The sequence below is a fragment of the Nomascus leucogenys genome, chromosome 22a (genome assembly GCF_006542625.1).
Source record: "Nomascus leucogenys isolate Asia chromosome 22a, Asia_NLE_v1, whole genome shotgun sequence".
Classification (NCBI taxonomy): domain Eukaryota; kingdom Metazoa; phylum Chordata; class Mammalia; order Primates; family Hylobatidae; genus Nomascus; species Nomascus leucogenys.
The window spans coordinates 110,139,831-110,153,695 of NC_044402.1; the positions used below are offsets into that span (position 1 = coordinate 110,139,831).

The 13,865-nt window shown below is 36.3% G+C and overlaps 1 protein-coding gene across 13 annotated transcripts in view; it reads left to right on the forward strand.

Annotated features, from left to right (window-relative positions):
- MAP2 (microtubule associated protein 2) overlaps positions 1 to 13,865 on the forward strand; it is a 310,603-nt gene that overhangs the window by 191,235 nt on the left and 105,503 nt on the right. For all 13 annotated transcript variants that reach the window (XM_030803699.1, XM_030803700.1, XM_030803701.1 and 10 more), the window contains one exon: positions 9,206 to 9,282. The gene's annotated coding sequence lies outside the window, so the exon portion shown is untranslated. The remainder of the gene's footprint in view (positions 1 to 9,205; positions 9,283 to 13,865) is intronic.

Consider the following 13,865-nt stretch of genomic DNA (forward strand, 5'->3'; position numbering starts at 1 on the left):
TCCTAATTGATTTTTCTATGCTATCATGCCCTCCCTTGAGTGGTATCTTCACTTTAAGCTTTTCTGTATACTCGCAAATCAATCAGCACACACTCCCCATTCTGAGTTCATAAAAGGCCCAGACTCAGCCACACAGGCAGAACTTTCCCACACGCGGGTGAGGGCACCATTCCCCCCCTATCCCACATCCCCTGTCCACTGAAAGCTATTTTCATTGCTCAATAAAATTCTTCTCCCTCTCCACCCTTCAATGTCCTGCTGTGTATCATCCTTCTTCTTGGGCGTGGTACAAGAGCTTGGGAACCACCAAACAGAGGTACCAGCTATAACACAGGTGACCTGGCACACACAAGCATGGCCAAGTGAGGCCCGGGTGGGGCATCACTGGCCGGGGGTCCCCAGCTTGCAAAGTGATCAAGAAGAAAAATCCTACATCAATTTTATTGCTAACAGTGATGATCCAAAAAGTTAGAAGGCTTACCCAATATTACACAGCCAGTAAGTGTTCAAGTTCAGCTTCTATTATCTAAAGTTTGAGTTCTTTTTACTTCAGAGACCAAATTTGATTAATTCCTAGTCAGAATGGTTAGGAAAATAAACTATGTCATTCATTAACTCATTCATTAGACCTTTACTAACCCACTTAAAATCAGGGAAGCATTAAGCAGAGTATAACAAGATTTCATTGCTTATAACAGAGGAGCTCATCTACACAAAGTTAACCAGTACTGAGCACACCTTTCCATTTTTTGCAATATGTCTCTCAGCTGTTCATTCATTGGTTGAATAGTTACTGAACAGGTATTTGCTACCAAACAGGGGGTGTAGTGTAATAAGAAAACAGTCACTGTCTTTCTAGAGTATACACATTAGTTGGGGTGGAGTGGGGCAGACATTAAACAAATACACAATATGCATTGTTAGTGATAGTGTCTGAAAATAGACAGTGGGATGGGTATGTATTAGTCTGCCCAGCCTGCCATAAAGAACACCACAGGCTGGGGGGCTTAGGTTCAATGAAGCATGGGCAGCCATGTAGAAATATGATTGGACAAAAAGGATATTATCTCATAATTATAGACTAGGCAGGGGGACCTAGCAAGACCTGTCTGTTCAGATTCTTCATGGCCTCTGTGCAACATTCCTTCCTTCCATTAAATAAGGTAGATCAAAGCATTTCTTTATGGCAAATTCTTACACAGAAAGGCGGGATAGGGGATACAGTGTGGGGAGTCATAATGATATTTTTAGGTTTTATGGCTGACTTTGGGAAAAGAGGGCTCTGGTTTCTATGACCCACCTTAAGGAACAGGGATTCTAGTTTCTATGACTTGTGTTGGAGAAGAATGAGACCTAGAGACAGACAAAAGGACAGCAGAAGATCAGAAAGAAACTGCTTCCTAGGCATTCATTTTGGGTTATTGTTTTCTGAGCCCCAACGTTAGCCAATGAGCAGAGTGAAGGGGTTATGGATGAAAAATTACCAAGAGACATCAAGTGTAGGTTGATTCTTGCCAAACCTACCTAATCAGATTCTTGCTGAAGGCAGACCAAAGACACACACATCAAAGCTGGGGGATAAGAAACTCAATCAGATACCCAGCGTGATCAAATGTCAAGGGTGGGGGATTCTCTCTAAACTGATTTTAGTTTCTTGCTCCAAGAATCCAAAGGAGCCAAAGTCAAGTCTTCTAGTTAAGAAGAGGGCTCAGAGAAGCCTGGCTAAAGTTTGGTCAAAGAGAGAGTCTTTGCTTCTTTGTGCTCATGGAGAGAAAAGGAGATCTGGTGTCTCCTCCTCTTCTTATAAGGACTCAGTCCTGTTGGATTAGAGCCCTACCTTTATGACCTCATCTAACCTTAATCACCTTCCTAAAGGCCTTATCTCCAAATATAATCACATTAGCAGTAAGGACTTAAATATATGAATGTTGGGGGTGGGGGAGGATATAATACAGTCCACAAAGGGTATAAATTAATAACTCTTCAGAGACACTTTGACAGCATTGTTTGAAGTCTATTGTGTACATATATGGTTTAACATTTTTTATCCCGCATATGTTTTTATTTTAAATTCAAAATACTATCAAAAAGTAGTTTATATATTTAATAAATACTAATGGCTTTTAGAATTGAAATAAAGCAGAAAAAAAGGTCAGGGATATGAATTTCTTACAATTTCAAGAAGCCTTAATTAACTATATATCGTAGTTTACATGAATATCAAATAAATATAAGAAACAAGAACCATACATCAGTGAAAGAAACATTACTGTCATGGTTGGGGAATCGAAGAGTTCATGGAGAACATTTCAGTTAAATAAGGAGTTGAAAAATCTAGAGGAAAGAAGAGGCAAAAGGAGCAGGGGAGACAGGCAGAGAGAAAGAGAAAGAAGAGGACCTTGCAGGAGAGGAGAAAAATATAAAGATGGAATTAATAGTTCTGCAAAAGAACTAGTCTAAGAAAATGTGAGGGTTTGTAACAGTAGACAGTTCAGGATGAATACATTGTAGTCACAATACAAAAGTCCTTGAGGCTAAGCTGAGAAATTTAGATTTTGTCATTTTGAAAAAATAATTTTGACCATGACAGCTACTAATAAATCACTAAATGGTATCCCGGCAAGATAAGTCTTATGACAACATGTGAACCTGCTCAATTTCCTTTGAGCCTCTGTCCAATTTTTTTCTCCTACCACATGAACCTGGGTACCTGCATTAATTTATTCTACCATTTTTTAAAGATTGGTGTTCTGTTTGAATGGCTATTATCAAAAAGACAATATATGTGTTGGAGAGAATGTGGAGAAAAGGAGACACTTGCCCACTATTGATGGAAATATAAATTAGTACAGCCATTATGGAGAACAGTTTGGTGGTTCTTCGAAAAATTAAAAATAGAACTACCATATGATCCAGCAATCCCACTACTGGATATATATCCAAAGAAACTGAAATCAAATGTCAAAGAGATATCTACACTCCTATGTTGATTGCAACATTATTCACAATAGCCAAGATATGGAATCAACCTGTGTCCATCAACTGATGAATGGATCAAGAAAATATGGGATATATACATAATGAAATATCATTCAGCCATAACAAAGAAAAAAATTTGCAACTACTTGGATAAACCTGGAGGACATTATGTAACATGAAATAAGACAGACACAGAAAGACAAATTCCTCATGGTCTGACTTGTATGTGAACTCTTTAAATGTTGATCTCATTGAAGTAAACAGTAGAATGGTGGTTATCAGGAGCTGTGGCAGTGATGTTGGGGGTATGCTGCGGAGATGTTGCTCAAAGGTAACGAAGTTTCTGTTTGATAGGGGAAGTGAATTCAAGAGATCTATTATACAATATGGTGACTGTAGTTAATAACAATATATTGTATTCTTGAAAAATGCTAACAGAATAGATTGTAAATGTTCTTACCACAAAAAAATGACAACTATGTGAGGTAATACATATGATATCAAGCTTGATTTAGCCATTCTACAATGTATTCATATTTCAAAACATCATATTATACATGATAAATATACATAATTTTATCTGCTAATTGAATAAATAATAAATAAAAGGTTGGTGTTTTGTATGCAACTTAGAGACAAATGAACAGATGGCTTTCTGTCAAAGAGTGTTACATTTCTTCAGCTATATTCTGATGCTGAGCAGAAAACAGCAGTGTAGTATATAAATAAGCAAAACTACTGACAAATGTGCCCCACTGCTGCTCAATGTTCCCTATATTGCAGTGCCAATTCATATTTTATTTATAAAATAAAATATTTATTTATATGTATATATATTTAATCACAGTCAGCATAAGCTAACAATTTAGCAAAGTAAGTTTTAAGCCGATATCACCAAGCATTGTTATTTATTTTCAACCTTTGTCAACAAGGAAGAATCCTAGCATAGCTACAGGACCCATCCTATCATACCCATTCATCCTTGAGATGGAGATATTTATTGCTCACCAGATATCAGATATCCATTTATCCCCCATGTTTCTCCACCCCTTGCATTTAAGCAACATGTTCAGTACAGTGGGCTGTAAGAGGAAGTGATGTGTGTCACTTCCTCATTAAGGCATTTAAGAGCATGTGCTCAGCCCTCCAGATGTCTTCTTTCGCTGCTGCTGTAATCCTGAAGGCTGTAGTTGAGCCACAAGAAGGATGTACCTAGAGAGCTCCATCACTGCATGAGAGAGAAGTGGCCTGGAGAGTCTTCCTACTCACCTCAGGATTTGTGTAAACAGGTTATAACCTTTATTGTGTAAAGCCTCTGAGACTTAAGCCTTACTTTTCTGACTAATCTAATTGTTTATCCTTCACCTACTTGTATACTATTTTTACTGCCTTGAATTATGTTGAGATGCTTCAGACAAGACTGGATCATTTCTACTAAATCAGCTTAACCCAGCCCATTAGTCCTCTACAACAGCCTAGAGCTTCTGGGTTTAGAGATGAAAGGAGATAATTCTTACTGTCTACCTTACCCAAGTTCTCTGCTCCACTGAAGACCATATGTTATTTGCATAGGAATTTGGTAACAGCTCTTAATCCTTTCAAGTTATATTTTGAAATAAGTTTCCTTTGCAAGAAACATAAGTTTCTCTTAAAAGGAACTTTGACAAAAGCTCCAAGAAAGAAAGATCATTCTCTGATATTTTCAATTATCAGTGCCTTTGGGACACTATGACTTCCTTCTACTCACAAATAAGTAGATAACTAATTCTATAATAAGCACATTAGGGAGTAGAAATGGTTTAGTAGCATGTTAGACTAAATGATTTTATGTTGGCATCTGCTCTCCTATTTAAAAGACTGCTTGAATAATGGATATTTTCCCAACTGTTCTGGACATTCAGTCTTCAATAGCTAAAATATTGTTATCCTGGACAAGTGCACTAAATTACATGAATTGCTCAAAATCTTGGTAGGTCATATTGATAGTGGAGGTGGAGTACAATGTTATTGTTGTTTATTTGAGAATTGACTGAACAGCCTAATGCTAGTCATTGAGGTTAAGCTTAGCCTTTAGAAACACTATTCGGAGGCCAGGCTTGGTGGCTCACACCTGTAATCCTAGCACCTTAGGAGGCCGAAGTGGATGGATCACCTGAGGTCAGGAGTTCAAGACCAGCCTGACCAACATGGTGAAACCTTGTCTCTACTAGAAGTACAAAACTTAGCTGGGCATGGTGGCGCGTGCCTGTAATCCTAGCTACTCAGGGGGCTGAGGCATAAGAATCACTTGAACCCTCGAGGCGGAGGTTGCAGTGAGCCGAGATCATGCCATTGCACTCTAGCCTGGCAGCCTGGGCAACAAGGGTGAAACCAAAGAAAGAAAGAAAGACAGAAAGAAAGAATACAGGATTCCAACAACTTCAGGCATCTCGATTTTTTTTTTTTTTTTTTTTTTTTTGAGAGAGAGAGAGTCTTGCTCTGTCACCCAGGCTGGAGTACAATGGCACTATCTCGGCTCACTGCAACCTCTGCCTCTCGGGTTCAAGTGATTCTCTTTCCTCAGCTTCCTGAGTAGCTGGGATTACAGGCATGCACCACCATGCCCAGCTAATTTTTGTATTTTTAATAGAGAGGGGGTTTTGCTATGTTGGCCAGACTGGTCTTGAACTTCTGACCTCAGGTGATCCACCCTCCTCAGCCTCCCAAAGTGCTAGGATTACAGGCATGAGCCACCACGCCCAGCTGATGTTTTGCTTATCTGGCAAAGTCTATCAAACATGAGATTTAAAAACTAAATGATACTTAGAATGTGTTTCAAAGGAAACTAAAGAGTATATCCTGGCTCAACAATCCAGGGAAGATTTTATCTTGATGACTTTGTTGTTTAATAAAACCTGAGTTCTTACAGCAGTTGAGAAAACCACAACATGGCAACATTTTCTCCAGAAGACTCTGAAAATCTGCATGAATTTATCATTATAGCCTCAATGCTGTAGGTAGCAAATAACTTGGACATAAATATGAGAACAGCCAAACATATATGCAGCCTAAGCACATTGCATGCATATCTTATTTTACGGAGTAACCAGCTGATAAAAGCTGACTTTGTTTATAGCTGAGCAATTATTTTGGGTTCCTCATTAAATGATTTACTCAGCTTACTTTGTGATGCCAGTGTGCAGTGTACATCCTATTCTCTGCCTTGAGTAGGCTAACTCTTAAATATAATTGTTAACCAGTTGACTTCGTCATGTGTTGTAAGTCATGATTCTCAACAGCGTTCATATCTGGCTCTAAAAGGTTCTGGAAGGTAGCATAAGCAAACCTGGTAGAAATAATGGAATGATATAATGGGAGGCAGAACTGTGGCTGAGTATACTACAATTTGTTCAAGAAGCTGAATATGCTGAGTAAAAAAAAGTACTTTGTAGGTAATTCTAGTAAATTAAAAGTTGCCATCAGTGTAATATCATTCCTCAGAGAAGCCACAAGCCCTTAGGCTCAAAATTGTCTCTAGCCAGAGTTGAAGACCCAAAACCAATTCTCAGTGTCTGTGGAGTTGCTATGTAGCTAAAAGATTTGGGCACTTTCTAGCCTTGTGATGCTGGGAAGGACACTTAAACTCTCTTGGCCTGTTTTCTCATTTGTAAAGTGGGGACAATAATAGAGGATGATAGTGAGGAATAAATTACTTAATATATATGAAGTGCTTGGATCATTGTCTGGCAAACAATAAATTATGTATAAATGTTTGCTAATACTATTGTAGGCATGTTGCAGCCACTCTATATAATGAATCTAATGCTAAAACTATGTTGTTAATGTTGTAAAAAAATTAATGTTATTTAATGCTATTTATATGGGGTAAAAATGATCACTTCTAACTATCCTATGTTAATTTAAAATTTTGTATACCTTGTGGAATAGGCCATAAGTTGCTCTTTAAAAATAAATCCCAGAGAGCATGTATCTCGTTCTCATAACGTCTAGAAAATTATAGTTATTTCTATTTTTTATAATAAACAAAACCTCATAAAAGTCAAGCTTATGTGAAAATGGGCCATTCTTTTTATGACTGATAGGTATTGAGTACCCTGAATTTTTTAATAATCGTCTCATCCTTTGGCCAATAATTTCCCAATTCTTTTGGAATGAAATAAGCTTTTAAGTATTTAGGGTTGGAATTTCACGTTCATTCATATGTAACTACCGAGTTAATTTTTGGAAAGACTAAAAGACAGGATTTTTTTTTAGTGTTGTTTTTAATATTACTCAAATAATGAACATGCTCTTCAATAACAGGTAAGTTAAATGTTTTCTGTAAATGGCCAGATAGTAAATGTTTTGAGCTTTGCAGGCCATATAGTCTGTCAGAACCATTCAAGTCTGGCATTATGGCATGAAAGCAGCCATATACAACGTGGAAGTGCGTGGGAGTGGCTATGTGCCAAAAGCACTGTATTTTTTAAAACAGGCAGCAGCAGGATGGTTCTGGCCCATGGACCATAGTTTAGTGACTCATATTTTATAAAATTCATTTTTTTTCTTATTTTTACTAGGGTAAAAGACATACGCATAGAATGTGTACTCACACACTTACCCATATGCATGTGTGCTTACTTAAAAATCATGAAGATGAAGCACAAAAAACAGGCACTTTAAGAAATTTAAGAAAAATACATAATTTCATGAGAAAATAAAACAGGTATTCTCTCCAGCATTCATTTGTTAAGTACACAAAGACTCTTTCTATCCAAATAAGCTCCAGAGCTGGCCCACCATTCTACTTTAGTTCTAAAACCAACTTAGAAGGTTTAATTTGCTTATAATCAAAATTATCCTTAAAAATTCTCTAAATAGTCTGAAGTTATTGTGCACAGAACTCTGTATTATACTGTTATATATATTCCAAATGTGAGAACCACTGAGCTGGACTAAAGAAAAAAAAAAGCTATATGTAAAGATTTGGACGGTCAAACCTTTCTTTTTAAAATAGTTATCAAATTATTACAGGAATGGAGAATTCTACCATGTTTCTTCTTGCCTGCCGACATTTTTTAATGTTTATTTAAATGTTAAGACTTTCTAACTTTAATATGTACTAATAGGACTTGTTTGCTGCTGCACATTGTGTGTAAATGTTCACAGATTAAATGAGCTAACACGTGTAAAAGCACTTCATACACAGCTCTGGCCCAGACCTTATTTTTTGCTTTTGAATCAAACTTGTGTCTGCTCATATCCATATACACATTGGGCCTTAGAGGTTCATACAGAAGAATTGAGCCATATGCATCTTATCTTTCCAACTTGCATTTCCTACTGGGTCTTAAAGAAGAGTTAATAGGTATCAAAGTTTGAGTCAGAGCAACATCTTTCTAGAAGATATGATGGGGTCCACTCTACCAGGAGTAAAATCACACAGGTCCTGATAAACGCATGGAGATACATAGATTTAGACACCTAGTATAAGAGAGCTGGACTTTAAAATGGCCCTCAGCTCTGCAATCCGTTATGTATTATGCATCCTTTGTAGTCCTCTTTATAGATGTAGATGGTTACACCTGAATGGCTTATGAAGTAGAAAACAAGCCTCGCGCTTTCTAGTAATTCTGTTTATTTCTACGTACCACTTCAGTAAGAAGTATTCTGTATTGTTCTAGGTGGAGTTCCGAAGCAGAACTACTAATCCAGAATGACATTTAGGATTCTGAATGTCAAAATAAGCTTAGTACTCGACAGAGAAAATTTAATGAGTTGTTAAAAAATTCCTCTCCATCCTGTGCTGGAGAGAATCAATGCAGACTGGGCTGGAGGCCCAGTCCTTTAAAGATTACTGGATATAATTAATGATTTACTAGAATGAATGTATTCACTTGGGAGAAAATATGATTGTCTGCTATTTATTAGCTGAAGACAATTTAAAAATTTATTCTCCCTTGGATGTAATACCTATAAAGTGCCATTGGAGTGGTTCTCAAAGTGAGAAAAAGCATGCAGCAGTTAGCATTTTCACTGCTCTATTCTATCTGCGATAGTTCCCAGCCAGTGATAAATGCTCAGTGTATGACCACTGTAAAGAACCATGATGATATCCATCTCATAGTCTCATAGTTGCCAAACACAAAAAGAGAAAGCCACAAGATGAATTCTGTTGCTGAGCTACTTGATGTGATTCATGTATATGGATCAGGGATGAAACTATTAATTTTCTATCTTTTAACAGAAAGAAGCCAGAAAATATTATCAACCCTTTGAGAACACGACACAACGAACTTTATATTTTACCACTTCCTTGAATAGGTAAGACTCTCTCTACTCTGAAAGAGTTACCCACAATTGTGAAAAATAACTCTTTGCTAACCTTTTGTTTTTTAAAATCTTTAAATAAGTAACAATTCATTTTAGTAATGGAGAAATAACTTATAAATAGTTATTTCTAATATTTGAATAGTTATAGCTAATAAATTCAGTGTTATTAAAACAGCACTTCATAGTGTTGAGTTGACTTGATAGTAAGAAAATGACAAGCCCCTTCTCTTAAATCAGGATTGAATTCAGCCTGTCTCTCCTTCCTTGGTTGACAATGCCAACAGTATTTCTTCAGTACCTGTTACATGCCAAGCATGATCCTACATGACTTAATTTGCATAAATCAATTCATTTACTTCTTACAACAGCTCTATGAGGTAGATATGGGGATCATCCCCATTTTATAGATTAGGGGCATGAGGCAGAGAGAGAGGCAGGTGGATGCAGGGATTCACCTGAGATTGCATACATGGCTCTGGAAGCAGGCACTGGACAGAACACCAGCCCCAGCTGTTATTAGGAGAGTAGTTTCATGTTGTGGTAGAAATGTCTAGCAATCAGACTTTCCTACATTTTGAGTAGTTTTTATCAAAATTTATGGAATAAAAATAACAGTGCGTTTACTGAACGAGCTGTAAATGCATAACAGGTAAACTTTTATGTTTGCATTTGTTCCTCACAAAATTTTCGCATGAGTAAATAAAGGAATATATATGCTTTAGCTCAGTTACAAGCAGAAACAATATTTTCCTTTATTTTATATCTTTCTTTAAACCCAAAATTCCTATGATAAAAGCATAATAAAATTATGGAAAGATTATAAATGAATGATTTCTTATTCTAGGAAATATATTTCAATTTAGTTTTTTTAAATTAGAAGTACTGAATATATAATCTTAAATTGGCCACAGCAGTATTCACTTTCTTGTTTTTATTATTTGTTTTTAAGCAAGAAAATTTATAAGATGTTCAAAGCAAAATATAAAAAAATATTATAGGCCGGGTGCAGTGGCTCACACCTGTAATCCCAGCACTTTGGGAGGCCAAGGTGGGCAGATCATGAGGTCAGGAGTTCGAGATCAGCCTGGCCAATATAGTGAAACCCCATCTCTACTAAAAATACAAAAAATCAGCCAGGTGTGGTGATGGGCACCTATAATCCCAGCTACTGGGGAGGCTGAGGCAGGAGTATCTCTTGAACCTGGGAGGTGGAGGTTGCAGTGGCTGAGATCACACCATTGTACTCCAGCCCAGGTGACAGTGCAAGACTCTGTCTCAAAAAAGTATATATATTACAGCAAATACCTAAGTATCCACCACACAGATTAAACAAATGCTAACATGCAGCTATATTAAAATCTTGTCTAAAAAAATAAACTATCACAGAAGTCATCAAAGCTCTTCTTGCTTCCTTTTTAGTTTCTTCCATTCTTCCAGAGATGTCAAAACCCTAAAGATCATATAACCTTCCTGTGTGTGTTCTAACACTGCTATGACATGTGTAAGAAACAAATGTTGAACAATTATTAACATTTTAAAAGTTTACATAAAGGGCATCACACTGTAGATATACTTTTGCAGCCCATCTTTACCCAATACTGTATGTAGAGATTCTTTGATATCGACGGATGAAGATCTGGTTGACACCTTCTGTTATAAAGTTGACTCATTTTAATGTTTTAATCTTCTGGTGCTTAGTATTATTAATTATTATTTCTAAATAACTTTCAGCATTTTAAAGGTTTAATGTTAAAATGTTTTAAGCATGGCTTGCAAAGCTTATTTGGGATTTATGTATAATGAATTCAAACTTTTTAATAGATAGTATCATGCCAATCCTGCTTATGTTTTATTTTTTTCAACTAGAAAAACATTTTTTATTTGGTTTGTTAGGATCTTACTAATTTAATGGGACTCATGATTTTCATTCTTTTGCTATAACACAATAATTAGAATCTGTTTTATCTCCCTATACATGAAATACTTACTATTCCCAAATACAGTATAAATTACTACCTTTGGAATTTAAGATACTTAAAAGTGAAATATCTTTGTCTGGCCCGTGTTAGTTGATCATATTCTCCTAGAAAATAATGGAAGAAACTAAAAAAGAAAAGATTTTTTTTTTCAAAATTTTTTCTAACACTATAGCTAATTTTAGAATTTGTTTAAGGTTAGTATGTGGTAGTGAAATAGTTAGACATAGACTCTCTCCCAACTTTTATTTTCTGAGGGAAATAAATTATTTTGTCAAAGTTGGGGGAGGAAGAGGAAGAGAAGACTGACCTTTCTGGGCAAATATGAGTAAGTAAATATGAGATTTTATATGTCTCTTAGGTCAAAAATGCATTACCATTTTGCACAGGAGGAAAATAAGGCCCAAATACCTCAGGTAACTTACTCAAGATCATATAATGATTGCAGAGCCTACATGCAAACTCATCCCTTTCAGGCTCTGAAGCTATTCTGCCTACCAGAAAATAAATTGGAAAAACCTAATCTGTTTGTCACATATGTAGAAATTTTATTCATGCCACTAATATTTATTGGGATCCTTTTATGTGAGTTGAGGGCCAATGTTAGGAAAGCAAGGAAGACACAGTAACTAAAATGAGAAACAGTCTATTAATTAATTTAGTGATACCACTAAATGTGACTATTTAATTAGACATTTTTATTTTGCTGTGATATCCTTATACTGCTTACCAGGTGATTACCTTTGAAATTACCTAGCCATGCAAATTCAATTAAACTGGATAGGATAATAGGAGTGAAAATGTTTTGCAAATGACAAAATCTTTGCAATCATTTGCTAATATTACTAATTCTCATATTCCATGAAAATTTAGAGTTGAATACGTCTATCCTAACACATGTACTTCTAAATTTGAAGTTTGAGTCTTGCTAACTTATGTAGAATTCACATATTTTTCGGCTGGGCACGGTGACTCATGCCTGTAATCCCAGCACTTTGGGAGGCCGAGGCAGACAGATCACAAGGTCAGGAGTTTGAAACTATCCTGACCAACATGGTGAAACCCCCATCTCTACTAAAAATACAAAAATTAGCCAGCCATGGCGGCACACGCCTGTAATCCCAGCTACTCGGGAGGCTGAAGAAGGAGAATCACTTGAACCGGGGAGGCGGAGGTTGCAGTGAGCTATTTTTCACACAAAAACCTTAAATATTACAGTGCAGTGGTTAGCAACTCTGAAAGTTTGTTTGTTTCTAACAACCACCACCTGTTAAAGGCATGATTTAATCTCTTTAAGACTCAGAGTAGATAATTACAGTACCAAGCTCATGCCTGTCCAGGATCTTATCATGCCTTATCATCTCTACCTATATCATTCACATCCACTGTCTCTCATGTTTACTACTATCATAATCCCCTGTACTCAGTCTTGTTCTTCTACAGTCTATTGTTCACATGGAAGTCAGAATTATCTTTTAAAAACATCTTAATCAATTGATATGACTCTCCTATGCATAATCCACCAATGACTGCCTGTAATAGTCAAAAATAAATCCCACACTCCTACAATGGCCAACAAGATGCTACATATACTGGCATCTTTTACCTACATCATCTCAACATGATCTCCTCTCATGGAGGGCAGAGACTATGATGTTCAGAGCTGTATTACCAGTCCCTAGAACTACCACCTATCCTGGTGGATGGACCCTCACTTGCTAAAGGGATGACTAGGTATGCAAGGGTTACCATGGAACAATGTAGGTAGATGCTCTGCACACAGAGTACCCTTAATGCACAACAGTGATAGTCGTTGCCCTTTTAAGGATTCCTTTGGTTTGTTTCAACAGAGGCCATCACATCTGCAATGCTAAAGCACTTTCATGTTTTTGACTCATGATTTTATAGCATTATGAGAAACTTTACTTAGCTGATTTATAATTTCAAGCCATAATGTATAATACCAAAAGAAAGAAAGATGCACATAGACAAATCAGGAACTAATTAGCTGGATGAGAAAGCCAGTTGAAGAGCAGAAAATATTTATTATTCCTTGCAGTCTTTTAACTAAATAATAATACTAAGATTTACCACATTCAACATAGTTTAGATTTTACTTTCTCTTCAGAATAGATTTATATCTTTTCATCATTCATAGATGAGCAAAGTTTATCCTTTAAGACAATTTTCTGTAAAATAGGCTGGGTTTTTGTTGTTGTTGTTGTTGTTGTTTTATTTTTATAATATTCCTAGGAGAAGCACTTGATGAGTGTTTATATCATTGAGAACATTTGGCAAGAGAAAGACAAACAGTAGAACCACAATACCCCAACATTTAAGGAAATGAGAAAGAAAACCTGGTATTTTCACCATCCTCTCTGAAAATAAATACTTTGACTTGCACTGATTACTACTTTATCAGCATTCAACTCCACTCCGTGGCACTCTGTGTGAATAATTCTAAAGGCAGATTAAGCATTCTAAAAATAAATTCTATTGGTAAATTAGGATATCAGATGCTTCCATTATAAAAGCCTATCCTATTGTGTACTCTCAGCTGGCAGTCATATCCAGATCTCAAGCTACTCTGGCTCTTAT